The following is a 16,148-nucleotide window of genomic DNA, read 5'->3' on the forward strand; positions in this document are numbered from 1 at the left end:
TCCTCTCATTGATGAAATTGTTTTTTCCTGAATTTGCACAGATTCACACTTGAGAAAATGCACCCCCCCCCCCATGCACAAATCCCTCCAAAATGCACATTTTCATGCTTTAGCCTATAGGGAAAATGTGCATTTCCGACCAGTGTTTCTTTAGTTTACATATTTTTCTAGGGTGAAATTTGCATATAATTCTGGAAAGTTTTTTTTTTCTCCCGAAGGTCTGTAGAGTCCATGTGAGTTGGGCAAAGTCAGTCCACTGCAGAATCTGTCAGTCGGATTCACAGAAATCTGAATTCATTTGATTCCATTGTGGATTTCTCCAACATCTGTAATCGAGACTAGCAGCCTTAGCCTCCTAGGTTCCCTTCTCTTCCTTCTTCAGATATTATTTAAACACTGCTCCTTCTCACCTGGTCTCTACCCATCTCCTTCTACATCCTCTATAGATGTAACCCAATAATGGCGGATTCTTTCTGAAACCTACTCATGTAGTTACTTGGTTTATTTTTGAAATGCATGTTCAAGTACCCTAATCTCTGGATCACTGACTTTTTACTCCGTCTACCCACTTGGGTTTCTTGATTTCTGCCATGGCACACCATGACTTTAGGTTAAAGATCCCAACGTGTGTCATTTGGGGTATACCTGTCGTGCTCAGTTCAGGAGGCAGGGCACCTGGATACCTCCTTGCTCCATCACTTCCATGTCACCACACTGGTGTGACTGTGACTGTAGGGATGTCTGTTGCTGGGAAATCCAGCCCTTTGGGGGCTCGCCAAACTTCCGCATTGAGCCCGACTTGGCTTGCTTTTGCGAGCTGAGCCATGCGTTTTCCTCATGTTCTGGAGACTTCTAACACATTTTCCCCCCTCAGTGGCAATTTGCAGAAATTAGGGATGTCATAGAATTCCCCTCGGAGTCTGTGGCAGAACGGCCTCCCCCCCGCCACCCCACGGAACCCCCCTCAGACAGACCTACCTGGTGGCTGATGTGGCAGCGATGGTTCCGGTGGCGGATGAAGCAGAGGCCGCTCCAGCTGCTGCCGGGCTGCTGCGACCGCAGATGGCGGCCATCATAGCGGCCACCATTTGCATCCCTATGCTTGCCTGTGATAGGCTACGTAAATATTTACGTAGCCTATCACAGCTAAAGCAGGGATGCAAATGTAGGGATGGCGGAGAATTCCGCCACGGATTTCAGTGAGGCCGAATGCCAGTGCATTCGGCCTCACTGAAATCCGTGGTGGAATGGCTTCCTACCCCCTGCCACCCCGCGGAATCCACCTGGAACGAAACTTATCTGGGGCTCCGGTGGCAGGGTGGCGGCGGCGGCTCCGGTGGCGGCGGCAGTGGCAGGTCTTTTGGCCGGCTGCTGCGGCTGCCATTTGCGTCCTGCCAAGCTGCCGTGATAGCCTATGTAAGTATTCACGTAGCCTATCACGGCAAAGAGCAGGGACGCAAATGGCGGCCGCTACGCCGTTTGTGCCGCTGCTCTTTCCGTGATAGGCTACGTAAGTATTTACGTAGCCTAACACGGTAAAGGCAGCCATGCAAATGGCGGCCACTACGCCATTTGTGTGGCTGCCCTTACCGTGATAGGCTACGTAAATACTTACATAGCCTATCACGGAAAGATCAGCGGCGCAAACGGCATAGTGGCCGCCGTTTGCACCCCTGCTCTTTGCCGTGATAGGCTATGTAAATACTTAGGTAACCTATCATGGCAGCATGGCTGGATGAAAATGGCCATATGCGTCAGCGGCAGCCCGGCCGTGGCTGGAACTCTGGATGTGGACGGCCCTGGCTGGCGGCTCTGCAGAGCCTAGGGATGTCGGAGAATTTCTCCACGAATCTCCGGGAGGCCGAATGCCAATGCATTCGGCCCCCCGAAATTGGTGGGAAAATTCTCTGACACCCCCCTGCCCCCCCCGGGATGGCACTTACCTCGTGCGAATGTCCCTCTTGGCGGCGGGTCCCAGCGGCGGTTCAGCGGCGGCGGCGGCCAGTCTTCCGACCGGCTGCCGCCGCCGCCATTTCCCAGTAAAGTTAAAAAAAAAAACAAACGTGATAGGCTACGTAAATATTTACGTAGCCTATCATGGCTGACTTTGGGGGGAAAAAAAAGTGTGTACGCAAATGGCGGCGCCCATGGGCACCGCCATTTGCGTTCCTTATTTGGGCACGGGTAGTCTACATAAAGATTTACGTAGACTACGGCGAAAATAAGGGCAACACAAATAGCGTTGCCCTTATTTTTGCCGTAGTCTACGTAGATCTTTACGTAGACTACCCGTGCCCAAGTAAGGAACGCAAATGGCGGTGTCCATGGGCACCGCCATTTGCATACGCGCTTTTCTTTTCTTTTTTCAAAGTCACCCGTGATAGGCTACGTAACGATTTACGTAGCCTATCACGGCTGACTTTGGAAATCTAGCCATGATAGGCTACATAAATCATTACGTAGCCTATCACGTGTGTATTTTTTTTTTAACATTCACTTTTTTATTTCGCGGCCGGGGAGACGGGGCGCTTCTCCCTGGCCTGAATTTCGGCCGGGCGAGGCGGGGTGCCTCCCCCCCCGGCCTGAATTTTGGCCGAGAGAGGCGGGGCGCCTCCCCCCCCGGCCTGAACTTCTGGGGGAGAACCGAAGCGCCTCCGCCCCACCGTGAAGCAAGCTGAGGGACCAGGTAAGTGACTTTCGTACATCCCTAGTAGCCTATCACTTTTTTTTTTTTTTTACATAACTTTTTTCTTTCAGGGCCAGAGAGGCGGGCACTCCCCCCCGGCCAGAATTTTGGCGGGGAGGGACGGGGCGCCTCCCCACCCGCCAAGAATTTCGGGGGGAGAAACAGAGTGCCTCCCCCCACCGAAAACAGCTGCGGGACCAGGTAAGGGACTTTTGTCCATCCCTAGCGGAGCTGCTGAGGAGCAGAGCTGGCCGGGCAGGATTCTGGGGGGGAGGAATGGATCGCCTCCCCCCACCTGCAGACCCCAGCGGAGCCAGGTAAGTGGGGTTTCGTACAACCCTAGCAGAAATAGAGATTTGTGCAAATCATAGCCTCAAATTGCATACATTTTCATAATTTGCACAAATTACGGCTGTACATTGCACAGATTATGCAAATGTATGCAATTTACAGCTGAAATTTGCACATTTTTTCTTTACACACACACACACACACACACACACACACACACAATATTTATGGAAATGTTGCCAGCTGGCCCAACTCATTGTGCACTGAGTCGGGCCAGCGGGTGGAAGACAGAACAGAGTCTGGGGGGCAAGCAGATGAAAGCTCATCGAGCTCCACCCCTCAACCAGATTCTTCCAACATCCCTATGTGACTGCTCTGTTGAAGAGTGGTAGGTGGCAATATTGCAACCGAAACTCTCCCCATGACCTGAGTTCGATCCCAGTGGAAGCTGGGTCCCAGGTAGGGATGTCAGAGAATTCCACCACGGATCTCGGTGAGGCCGAATGCCAGTGCATTCAGTCCTCCAGAATCCATGGCGGAATGGCCTGCCACCCCCCCCGCCCCCTGCGGATCCCCCCGGGATGAGACTTACCTGGGGCAGATGTTCTGGATGGCGGCGGCTCCAGTGGCAGCTTTGGCGGCGGCAGCGGCTGGTCTTCCGACCGGCTGCCACCGCCGCCATTTTCAGTCTCATCTTTTTTCCTTTTTTTTACATAGATGTGATAGGCTATGTAAAGACTTACATAGCCTATCATGGCTGGGTTAAAAAAAAAATGCGTACGCAAATGGCGGTGGCTACGGCTGCCGCCATTTGTGTTCCCCTTCATTTTTGGCCGTCTTACTCTACGTAAATATTTACGTAGACTAAGACGGTAAAAATAAAGGGGAATGCAAATAGCGCCCGCTACGCTATTTGCGTTCCCCTTTCTTTTCTTCGTCTTAGTCTACATAAATATTGACGTAGACTAAGACAGCCAAAAATAAGGAACGCAAATGGCAGCGGTCGTAGCCGCCGCCATTTGCGTACGCTTTTTTTTTTTTTACCCAGAGCTCTCCGCGGCCGGAAATCTGGCTGCAGACGGCCCTGGCCTGGGCCTGGCGGGCTCTCCATGGAGCCACCGCAGAGCACAGCCGGCTGTCAAGGATTCTGGTGGGGAGGACCGAATCGCCTCCCCCCCCATCGAGGATTCCGGGGGGAGGGACAGAACGCCTCCCCCCCACCATGAACAGAATCCGCGAAAAGGTATGTGACTTTCGTACATCCCTATACATTGTTGAGGTAATTTTTAAATGTTTATGAACTCAGAAAAAAATATATATTCAGAAGACCTGAGTTGAAGTCCTGCTTTTGCTGCCTCTGCCAGCTTTGGTTTTTTTGTAGACACACTACTGCCCAGACCCAGCTAATAGGGATGTCAGAGAATTCTGTCACGGATCTTGGTGAGGCCGAATGCCAATGCATTAGGCCCACCAAAATCCGTGGCAGAACGAAGCCCCCCGCCCCCCCAGCCCGTGAAACGCGCGAAATGGAGCACTTACCTGCTGCCATCCACGCTGACTTACGAATGGCGGCCGCGTCTGCGGCCGCCATTTGCTTCCTCATTATAGCCGTGATAGGCTATGTAAATAATTACGTAGCCTATTACGGCTAACGCAGGGATGCCATTTGCGTCCCTGCGGGGGCCATGATAGGCTACATAAGTAGTTACGTAGCCTATCACGGCAAAAAAACAAACAAACCAGCAAACACAAATGGCAGCGACTACTGTGGCCACCATTTGCGTTCCCTTTTTTTTTTGCCGTTTTAGCCTACGTAAATATTTACGGCAAAAGAAAAAAGGGAACGCAAATGGCATAGTGGCCGCTATTTGCATTCCCCCTTTTTTTTTTTTTTTGCTGTAATAGCCTATGTAAATATTTACATAGGCTAAAATGGTAAAAAAAAAAAAAAAAGGGAACGCAAATGGCGGCTGCCGTAGCCACCATTTGCGTTCACTGTTTTGTTTTGTTTTTTTGCCGTGATAGGCTACGCAAATATTTACGTAGCCTATCACAGCAAAATACAGGGACGGAAATGGCGGTGGCTACGGCAGCCACCATTCGCATCCCTGCAGGCTGCCCAGCGGCCAGATGTCCAGCTACGGGTGGCCCCGGCTGGCGGCTCCGCAGAATCTCCACGGAGCGGAGCCAGCCAGAGAGAATTTCGGGGGGAGGGACGGAGCGCCTCCCCCCCACCACGAATGTCACCCTTCGAAAAGGTAAGTGACTTTCGTACATCCCTACCAGCTACCAGAAACTCCTGGATTTCTGAATTGCTTTTTATGATGCTGCAATACTTCCTAACAGGGAAGACCCCCAAAAGGCTCAACACACGCAGGGTGTCACCCAGAAGGGTCAACGCACCCAGACAGTGGGTGTGTTAACCCCGTTGAGACTTCATTAATTGGCTAAAACACTGGAGCAGGCTAGTTCCTCACAAAATGAATAGGCAGAATAGTGGTTGCACACTTTCCCTCAAATCTTGGGTTCTACAAGGACTAGAGACTTCCTTCCTTCCTTCCTTCCTTCCTTCCTTCCTTCCTTCCTTCCTGGGATGTCAGAGTGGATTCAAATGAGGCCAAATTCTTTGGAATCCGGCCTCAGGAATTCACAGCAGATCGGGACCACTTACCTCTGCTCGAAGAGGACTGGAGGTGGAACAGCACTTGGCTGCTTCTTGCCAGCCAGAGCTGTTCGCCTCCTCCCTGTCCCTGCCAATCGCCATGTCTTTTCTTTAAAAAAAAAAGGCAATTGGCAGGATGTGCCCATAGACTTAGATGCAAATAGAGTCATGAATCTTGTGTCTAAGTCTATGTGTCCATAGGCTTATATGCAAGATTCATGGCTCTATTTTGAGTATAAGTCTATGGGCACATCCTGCTGATCGCCTTTTTTTAAAAAAGAAAAGACATGGTGATCGGCAGGGACGGGGAGGAGATGAATGGCTCTGGCTGGCAGGAGAGAAGGTAAGTGGCCCCCAAGTCAGTTCTCCCCCCCTGGAATACTCACAGGGTGGAGCCTCTCTGGAGGATTCCGGGGGGGGGGAGGAATGGATCGCCTCCCCCCCCCCCACGGATTCCGCACTGGAACAGACAGGGAGGAATCTGTACACCCAACCTCCCTCCCTCCCTCCCTCCCTCCCTCCCTCAATGAATGCTGGGAACCTGGAGATTATGGCTCATCCCCATGGGCTCAATTGCTCCTCCTTCCCCTCCCTGTGGATGCCCATGAGCATAGCTGAACTTTGGAATAGCTATCTTTACAATGTGACAGTCATCTCTCCCTGTCCCTCATATTCTTTTTCAGCACTTCCCCAGCCTTTGTGGGTGAAAGCAAAGGGTTTTAAGCAGGGCTGTGCATGGACCCCCCAATCCGACTCAGAGACCGCTTTGGGGCTTCTAAGTTAGGCCTGATTTGACTCGGGCTGATTCAGGGGGCTGCTGACTCGCTTTGGCCTACAAAGCTGAAGTGGGATTCAGACATCCGAATCCAAATTCGCCCCCCCACACACACACACACTGCCCAGCCCCCAGCTCCTTACCTGGACCCTTTTTCCGTGGGAAGTGCTGCCACCACCAGGGAAGCTGCTGCTAGGGGAGCTCCTAGGCCCTCTGGATATGAGCAAAGGGCTGGATGCACCCAATCTCGGCAGATCTCAGAAGCTAAGCAGGGTCGGCCCTGGTTAGTACTTAGATGGGAGACCACCTGGGAATCAGGCTTCCTGCACTGAGCAGGGGGTTGGACTCGATGGTCTTGTAGGCCCCTTCCAACACTATGATTCTATGATGCATGCCAGCAGCTGTCATGCAGTTCCAGGGGACGGGGGGAGCCATTTTAAAAATGGCGACTCCCTGTATTTCCAGATATACAGGGAGTTGCCATTTTAAAGCTGACTCCCCCCTCTGGAACAACAAAATGGCTGCCGGCATGTGTCCATAGAACCCAGGTAATGAGCTGGGGGCTGGGTGAAGGCAGTGGCGGCGGCATGGCGGCTGGGCTTCCGGTTTGCACCGAAGTGCACCAAAGGGCTTTGGAGAGACCCGCTTCACTGCAGGCCACTTCAGGCCCCCTGTGCCTCACCTTGGAGGTGGCCCAAAGTGGCCCACTTAAACTCGGAGCTCAGGCTTCAGGCCAAAGCAGTGCACAGCCCTGCTGCTCTCTGCCTTGTGGTCTGGCAATTGGCTGCTTATGGTGGAGGTTTTCCTCTGCATTACTTTTCCTGCCTCCTGCTTCTAAACCTCTCCTATTCTTCTCCAGACACCCTTCTCATCTTCACTATTGTCCATTCTGCATTCTTTCTGCATCCCAGTCTCATCCACTTCCTTCCCCCCTCCACCAGTCTTTCTCTTGCCTTTCCTTCTGTCATACTCCTTTGTTGTTCTCCCACTCACTTGCCCCTGCCTCACTCTTCCTCCTCTGCCTTCCTTCTCTCTACTAGAGTGCCCTACTGAGTGCAGAACCCAAGGGTCAAATTCCATTTGGGGGAAGTTCTCAGAGGCCACATTCCAGTGGTGGGCAGGGCTGAAGGGAAAAGGGGCAAAGCCGCCACCCCGCAATTATGTTGTAGCTGAACGCTCTCACTGCCTTAGGAGAAGCATTTCAACATTTTAAAATGAGGATAAAACTGCACAATAACTGGGAAACCACCAAACTATCAATGGTTGGCGGGGAAAGGGGTATGGCCTTCTGGGGAACCCCAGAGGCCCATATTGGGAGCCCAGGAGAGCTGGATTTGGTGTTGCACCCCTGCTGTTTCTGGCCTTCTCCACTTCTCTGCTGCTTTGGCCTTTTCCTCCTCCATCCTTTCTCCTATTGAATCTCCCCCTCCCCCTTGTCATCCAAGATGCAGTTATTAAAGTCTCTGTGACTCTGCACTGGCCTCCCTTCTCCAGTTTTTCCCCAGGAGCTCCAATGCCTGCTGGCTTCTGAGTCAGCTGGTGAGTTCTCCTAACATGCTGACCCTTTGTTCAATGGCTGCCAGCACTCAGTGCGAGCCTCTGTTGAGCCTAGTCCAAATTATGGAATGATCTCCCCTCCAAGGCCCGCCTGGCACCAACATTGTTATCTTTTCAGCATCAGGTTAAGACCTTTCTCTTTTCCCAGGCATTTGGTAGCATATGATAACTTTTAATCAATCATAGAATCATAGAATAGTAGGGTTGGAAGGAGCCTATAAGACCATCAAGTCCAATCCCCTCATTTTTTCCTCATTTTAAAATGTTGAAATGCCTCTCCTTGGTTACTGGCTGTAAGATCCTGGAATGTCTGATGGTTATGGTTGTTTGCTTTTGAGATTGCTTTTTTGAAGTTGTTTTAGATATATGTTTCTGTTATGTATATTGTCTGTTCATGTGTTTTTTATGTAAGTGGTTTTTAATATCTGTATACTGTATTTTTAATTTTTTTTTAATCTTTTGTAAACCGCCCAGAGAGCTTTGGCTATTGGGTGGTATGGAAATGTAAATCATCATCACCATCATCACTGTCGTCACTGTTGGATCTCTCCTTCCCAGATGCCTGGGCCCCAAAGGCAGGTGAGAAGTGTGTAGATGAGAACACGTGGTAACAGATAGTTAGAATCGATTGCCTGGTCATATGCCATGTTAGCCCCAGCCATTCTAATGGCATAGGCATCATCTTCATCGTATCCTACCATGCAACCTATCCTAACCACGATATGGCCAGAAGATATATACATTATCCAGAGTGGCATGGGAACAACCACAGAGGCAGCTTAACACAGAAGGTAACACGTAAACCAGGCCTATATAGGATATGCATGGCAGATTCAGACGACTAAACATTTTGGATAACTGAAAGTGAATTAATGGCAGTTTTACTGTAATCCTATCTGAAAGATGTAAGGTAAGGGGTGTGGAAAGATTTAAAAAATCCTCCCTTGCAGGATGCTATGAAAGTGTACCGGTATATTTCTGCACTCATTTACGACCCCTGAGCAACCTTGGGAATTCAAGTAGAAAATCAATTTCAGGCATTTGCAGATGAATGCATAAGCCTTTCTGCTGGCCACATTAAATACCCCTGCATACTAAAAGAAAATAACTTGTTTTAGAGGCCATAACCTTCAATTGTAGAGAAAATCATTCAGGTGGTTAACAAAGGATTTCACCACTGACCTTTTAATGTGAAATCATGGAGTGTTCTCTGAACACCTGATGGGGAAAGAACAGTGGGGTGCCCCATGGTATTATATGATATTTAAATGTTCATATTATCTGTTTGTAGTTATTCAAGCATAAACAACCTGTATTCTAAAAACAAAGTAATTATGTATTTTCTGGCCAAGTCTTTTATTCTTTTACACTTGGAAATTAGCCCTTGAAAGGAATGTATGGAAATTAATGGTTTAGGCCTTTTTCTTTCTTTTTTTACTAGTTGGACTCATGGACTCAATAAATAAATATGTTATTTATTTGTGGTCTATCAATGGCCTGAAACAAAAGAAGAAACCAGTGCTCCCAAATTACAAAAACTTCCCTGCCTTTTTCTGTTTTTTTTAGGCGGGGGGACATATGAGATCTTTACAATTTGATCATTACCAGAGGCCTCATTATCCCACCACCACCATGTGAGGTACTGGGCAATGAATGTCAAAGAGGGCCTTCTTGGTGGTGGCACCCAGTTTGTGGAATTTTTTGTTACTGAATATCTGCAAACCCTAAAACATTTCATAGATGAAAATAGGGACTTGAGTATAACTTCCTTATTCCCATACCAAAGACTACTGCCTTAAAGCCAAAGGTACTCAGATCATTTTAGAGCTCAAGTTGGGGGTAAGCTGGCAGGAGGGGAAGGAATGAAATGTTTCATGAACCACCCCACTCCCATCCACCATTTTCACCAGAGGAACATTCCTACCCAGAAGACACGAGAGTAAGGCCAGGAAGCATTACCTCCTAATTCTGACTTGCTTGGATTTGGCTTCAAGAGGGATGACATCAGACTGAGGGGTCAGCATTTGAAGCAATGCCTCTGGTCTGCGGAGGAACTGAAGAATCTTTTTAGAAAAGAACATGGCCAAGTGCACTGAGGAGAGTGAGGCTTCAGGAAGTAAGTGGGATAAAGCATGCATCTTATTTGCATCTCCCTCATCAAAATGCCGCCCCCATAGCACTGGAGCTGGCAAATTGTGGAGGTGAATATTGGAGGGGAGTTCAGTTCAGCCCTACTTAAGAGTTGTCCTTTTGGTTAAAGATATATCAGAAAAACATAATTGTCTGGTAATATGTCATCCCCATTCAAACTACCCCTCAGCATCTGCCATGCGTGAAATGGCAGGCCATGTACAGCATGAGGACTTCACATTCGTGCACATGCACTGACCTTCTGGTGTGCTAGAGACAAAATGGAGCCAACCCCCACTCAGAGATTTAACTTCTAGAGACCCTGGGGAGGGAGCTGAACCCTGAAGAATGACAAGTCTAGAATTTGCACCAACAAAACAGACACCCCAAATGGCAGAAAGCGGGACAACATATTGGGGCAGTGACTTATCAGGGACTGCACAGCTGGAGCATATGATCTGCTTGATTCTCTTGTGCAGTCAGAAGCCAGGTCAAGATGCTATTATTTCAGCGTGCTTATGGCTTGGGCAGTAATGGACTCTTTGGGGTTCTTATAGGGCTTTCTATCTGGCTTTGCTACTTTTCTTTTTGCATTGCACTGATTGGTGTTTTGTTTCTCATGATGATGTCTATGTAAGCCCACTTTCCTTCCCAACATCCCTTTGTTGTGGAGAGAACTTTGGGACTTGGATAGGGTGGCCACTTATTAGGGCTGTGCACCACTTAGGCCTGAAGCCTGAACTCTGAGTCGAAGCGGGGTGCCTCAGGCCACTTCGGGCTGCCTCTGAGTTGAGGCAGGGAGGGCATGAAGCAGCCCGAAGCAGATCTGGTCGCTCCAAAGCACTTCAGTGCACTTTGAAGCAATCTGGAGGCCCAGCTGCCGTACTGCCACCACAGCTGCCACCCAGCCCCCGGCTCCTTACCTGGACCTCCAGACATGCGCTGGCATCCATCTTGTTCCAGGGAATGGGGGAGCCGTTTTTAAAATGGTGACTCCCTGTATTTCTGGACATATACAGAAATATGTCCCCCCATTCCTCAGAACAAGGCAGCCACCGACATGCATTCAGAGGACCTAGGAGATGGCAGCAGCAGCAGCAGCTCCCCTGGCGGCAATGGCAGCAGCGGCGGCAGGTCCCCTCATTGCAAGCTGCTGCCGCTAGCCTCACTCAAGCCTTCATGGGCTGCTTGCAAGCAAGGAACCCATGAAGGCTTGAGCAGAGGCAGGAGTCGGCCTCCAACCAGGCACCCTCCCCTCCTTCTAAGGAAGGGAGAGTATGCCGTTGGAGGGTGACTCCTGCCCTCGTGCCTGCTGGCGGGCTGCGATGGGCAGCGGTTTCGGCAGCAGTGCCTTCCTCGGTGGCTCCCCCACGAGCAGCTCCCTCAGCGGCAGTGGCGGCTCCACTGCTGCCCCCTCCCCCAGAACAAGGGCCCAGGTAAGGAGCTGGGGGCTGGGCGGCATGCTGGGGGACCGAAGTGGGATTTGGATGTCCAAATTCCGCTTTGGCTTCGTATGCTGAGGCAGGTCAAGGGCCCCCGAATCAGCCCGAGCTGAGTTGCACCCAGCTCTGAAGCCCTGAAGCGGCTCCCGAGTCGGATCGGGGGGGCCCTTCACATTTCCACCACTTATGCATTGTCAAAAAAGAGGAATTACATCATTAAAGAGGACAAAAGAAGACACCAATTTTTATATCATTTGTATTGGCAAATGTACACGTATAACTACAGATTTAGGAATAATAATTTAAATAGAACACATCTCACTGACCAGGTGAGTTGTGTGCCTGCTCAGTCTCCTGTCCAGGTGCTAACTGTTGGTGGTCAACTTCAAGGCCCCTGGTGCTGTTCTCTCCCTCATTATGGTTCTTTGACTTTAAACCAGACTTGGACTGGACAGCCCATGAAATGGAGGGCACCTTAAGATATAGGCCTGTCCCCTGCTGGCTTTCCAAAATAGAGGACTATCCTCTGTAAAGTAGGGCACCTGGTCAGCTTAGCCCTGGGTTCAATTAGCCATGGGATGGTTGGGAAAGAAATGTGATATTTCCCAAAACAGGTTGTGGAACCTCCAGCTTACAAGCACCATGATGTTTCTGGAGAAGGGGTTAGAGGAAAACCAGTGGGCAACGTATTAGACAAAACAGGAAGGAGGGGGATAGAGGGGACAAAAGAAGAGGAATGCCTCAGGAAGGCATACAATTTAAAGTAAGCCTTTGGGCAGTAAAATAGGAGTGGATGGAGCCTAATCATGGAGTTAAACATAGATGACTATTCAGTCTTTAAGACCCGTCTTTGGCTACACAGTCTTAGGATGCAGGTGTAGGCCTCAGGATATGTCACACACCCTAATGGTGGAGCTGTTGTTGAATAAGCACTGCCCTGTGAGGGCAGGCTGCTACTCCCTCCTCCACAATATTCCTCGGATGGCTCCTTTTCACTCTCTTCCTCTCTGTAAATTCCTCAGTCTCTTGTTTTCTCTCCCAGTCTTCACCTTTCCTCAGAATCTTCTCCATCCCTCTCCCAATCACCTCAGAATCTCCTCGGAATTCTTTAGTCTCCTATGGTAGCTCCCAGAGGGATGTGCTCAAGGTGGCTACACTGCACAGGGTCACATCTATTTTAAAATCTATTTTAAAATATACTTGATTTATGATTTGCTGCCTTGAGGGTCGACATGGATGAAAAGCCGGGGTACACATATTTTAATAAATAACTAATATAAATAGGGGTGGTTCTTTATAAGCTTGTGGTAAGGTAGTGTTGAACCTCCGACCATTGTTCTTTCCATCTATGGATTTTTCTTGCCCCTTTACAAACATGTAGAAAGTGAATCTATTTCTTCTCAGGCTCTAGGCAGGGAATGCCAAAGTATTTTTTAGTATAATAGAGTTGGAATAGAGTTACAATTCCATCATCTGGAGAGAAGGGATTTTCTGGTTACTTTTGACACAGTTGTTATTTCTCTTCTGCAAGGTAAAAGAGTCAACTGCTTGTATGAAACAATGGAGAAATCTAGGACTTAAGTGTATGGGCACCAGCATGTACCTTCCAGAAAGAAAGAAAGAAAGAAAGAGAGAAAGAAAGAAGAACAGAGAAGAGTTCATGTACTTACTAACTCAGTTATTATTTTATGTGCAAAAATAAGAAAAAAAGTGAAAGCTGATATCCCCTTCAGGCAGTATAAAGCTAGGCAGCATGTGCAACCTTAGCAGTGCTCGATCCAGGTTTTGGGGGCCCTTGGGCAAGACACCCTCAATAGGCCCCCACCCTCAGTGAGTCTACTTCTCACTGCTATTTCTCATCAGTCTCTCTCTGATCATTGCTACCATTTGCTTGACTGGCAGAGAGCCAGTGAGCATGTGGCAGTGGCATCTACTGCTCCCCCTTCTCCCCACTGTTGTCTGGGTCTGAGTGAGAGGCAGGTGAATAAGTAGGTTGCAAATATTAAGAGGAACAAGTCCAGGGGCTCTTCTCAGTGGATCCCTGCTGGGATGTGGGCCCAGTGCAGCTGCCCAACAATGCCTACCCTTGACGGTAGCCCTGAAGTCTAGTCCTACTCTGTGAGCCTTTCTCTCTCCTGCTCTCTCTCTCTCTCTCTCTCTCTCTCTCTGCATTTGTATATGTGTGTGTGTGTGTTTGTGTGTGTGTGTCAATATCTCTCATCTGAGCAAAGGATTATGTATATCCCAAGCTGGAACAAAACCAGCATTAGATAGATATCAATTAGGCTTCAACTGTGTAGACACTTCCCTGGGTGTAAGTCTCACTGAGTATAGTGTGTCTTCCTTGAGTAAAAATGCATAGGACTGCACCATGAGACAATTCTAACTTTTATCATCTTTCATGGGACTGTGATCTTGTCCAATTTTTAGAATTCATGATCACTGACCCAAAGAAAGCTAGTCAAATTTAAGTTACATTGAAATTAATTTCAAGAGTTCGCTAGTATTTTCTCTCATTGGCTTCAGAACATTATGATGACCCTCTCTCTCTCTCTCTCTCTCTCCTACATGGTACATATCAAGCAAATGAACTACAAATCCTTGTATTTTGTCAGTAGATGCCTGTAAGTTTCTTCAGAAAATATTTGCAGTTCTGAATGAATAAGTTTAATCTGTTTGGACTGATAATTTTTTTAAGCTGACTTTGCCTTTCTTTGTCAATGCTCTCAGCTTCTGGGTACATAATGGCAAGCAAGCTGACATTTATGAACCAGGGGCTGGGGGCAGGTTGATGAACTGAAGGGTGTGTATACTATTTAGATAAGCACTTTTCATTCTCCCATAGCTGCTGCCCCATGAATGATGCATAGAACTTTTTATGAATTGGGCACTTTCAATATCCAATATTTATAACCCAAATGGCAAAATCTTTCTTTGCACATCTGCTAGGAGAGGGACAAAACTACACATTTTTGAACACATTTGTTAGGAGAACCTGCAGGCCTTCCCATAGTTCAGCTGATTGCTTTGGAGGATGGATCTGCCCAAATAAGATCACATGGAATTTACATCTACGGCATCTCTGTGTATTCATTTTCTCCACATCTGCTTTACATAATTACATTGCACACAGAACACAATAGGGAGCTCATACAGTGCTGTGATTCATTCACACATATTGCAGTTTAGCTCTAACTCCCTGCCTAGATGCTAGGGATTCATCATTTATGCTGTTTCTCCCTTTATATATGGCATACCAACAATAAGGCCATCAGTTTTGATAGACAAGGATGGACAAACTTTGATGGACAAACTGTCCATTGAAGGGGATAGTTCTGTGTCAAATAGCCTTTGAGGAAGACTCCTCCTTCCATCTCTTTCTCCTTCTGCAGTCTGCTCACTGCCTCTGTATACCTGAGGGGCCATGCAAGGGTAGGAAACTTTCTGTGAAAATCTTAGAAACCCTACAGCTCAGTCTGATATATAAACCCAGTAAAGGTTTGGTGCATCTCTTTATCTGTTTACCTAAGCTTTTAACCAGTGACGCTGTCATGGATGTGTATAATTTAATTTAAAAATCAATAAAATACAATAGACGTGCCACAATAAGAACACAGAAGCAAAATTTGCACGATGTAAGAGGGGGTGTTTGTTTGTTTTTTTTTACTTTTAATTTCGTGGCCGGGCGAGGCGAGGCGCCTCCCCCCCCGGCCTGAATTTCGGCCGGGCGAGGCGGGAAGCCTCCCCCCCGGCCTGAACTTCGCAGGGGGAGCAGCGAAGTGCCTCCCCCCCCACCGCGAAAAGCTGCGAGACCAGGTAAGTGACTTTCGTGCACCCCTAGTCATGACTAACTTATGTCCCATTTATTTCAATGGGTCTACTCTAAGTAGGACTTATGTTGGATTTTATCCAAGGTAGCATTAGGCAGCATCTTAGAATGCACCAACAAAGCACTAGGCCAAGAAGCCCCCCCACCCCGATGTGGGTAGATTTCCAACAGTCATAAGAGCCCTGCTGGGTCTCAGCAAGGCCTGTCTAGTCCACCATCCTGTTCCCACATCCCAACTAGATGCCTATGGAAGCCACATGGAGGACATGAGCGCAATAGCAATCCCTGCCCCCCCCACCAAACACACACTTGTGTTCTCCATCAGCTGGTAGGGATGCTGGAAAAATTCAAGATGGATTAAAATTAGCTCGGATTTCTAAGAATCTGACTTGCAGAATCTACTGTGGAGTGACCCCCTCAGGCTGTGTCACATCCGTGGACTTTTGGATGGTTTTTTTTTAAGTTTCCTGAAATTTACGCATATAAATCCATAGAAAAATACGTACGTTTCTGCTGAAGAAATGTTGAATGGAATGGGGACAAAACACTAAATGTTACGTACTGAGGTAAATTATGTAAATACTTAAGTAAATACTTATGTAAATATTTACATAATTATTTCCGTATGTTTCCACATGACTGAAAAAAAATCGCATCTGTCTGTGGGCGGATGACAGAACAAAAGGTGCCTGACAATCCGCGGAACACAGGCGGAGTGGATTTTACACAGTCTGTACATCCCGAGCAGCTGGTATACAAAAGCATCCTGCCTCTGA

General features: G+C 48.3%; 1 long non-coding RNA gene across 1 annotated transcript; it reads left to right on the plus strand.

The window, feature by feature from the left end:
* The first annotated feature begins 6,907 nt into the window (after window positions 1–6,907).
* LOC146349460 (uncharacterized) lies at window positions 6,908–15,180 on the plus strand. The gene is made up of 4 exons (XR_014788804.1): window positions 6,908–6,962; window positions 8,446–8,550; window positions 9,882–10,087; window positions 13,075–15,180. It is a non-coding gene; the product is annotated as an uncharacterized LOC146349460 (long non-coding RNA).
* Window positions 15,181–16,148: the final 968 nt, after the last annotated feature.

Source organism: Heloderma suspectum, chromosome 3 (genome assembly GCF_057233095.1).
Source record: "Heloderma suspectum isolate Gila_16-S chromosome 3, 16-S_ref, whole genome shotgun sequence".
NCBI classification, from domain to species: Eukaryota; Metazoa; Chordata; class Lepidosauria; order Squamata; family Helodermatidae; genus Heloderma; species Heloderma suspectum.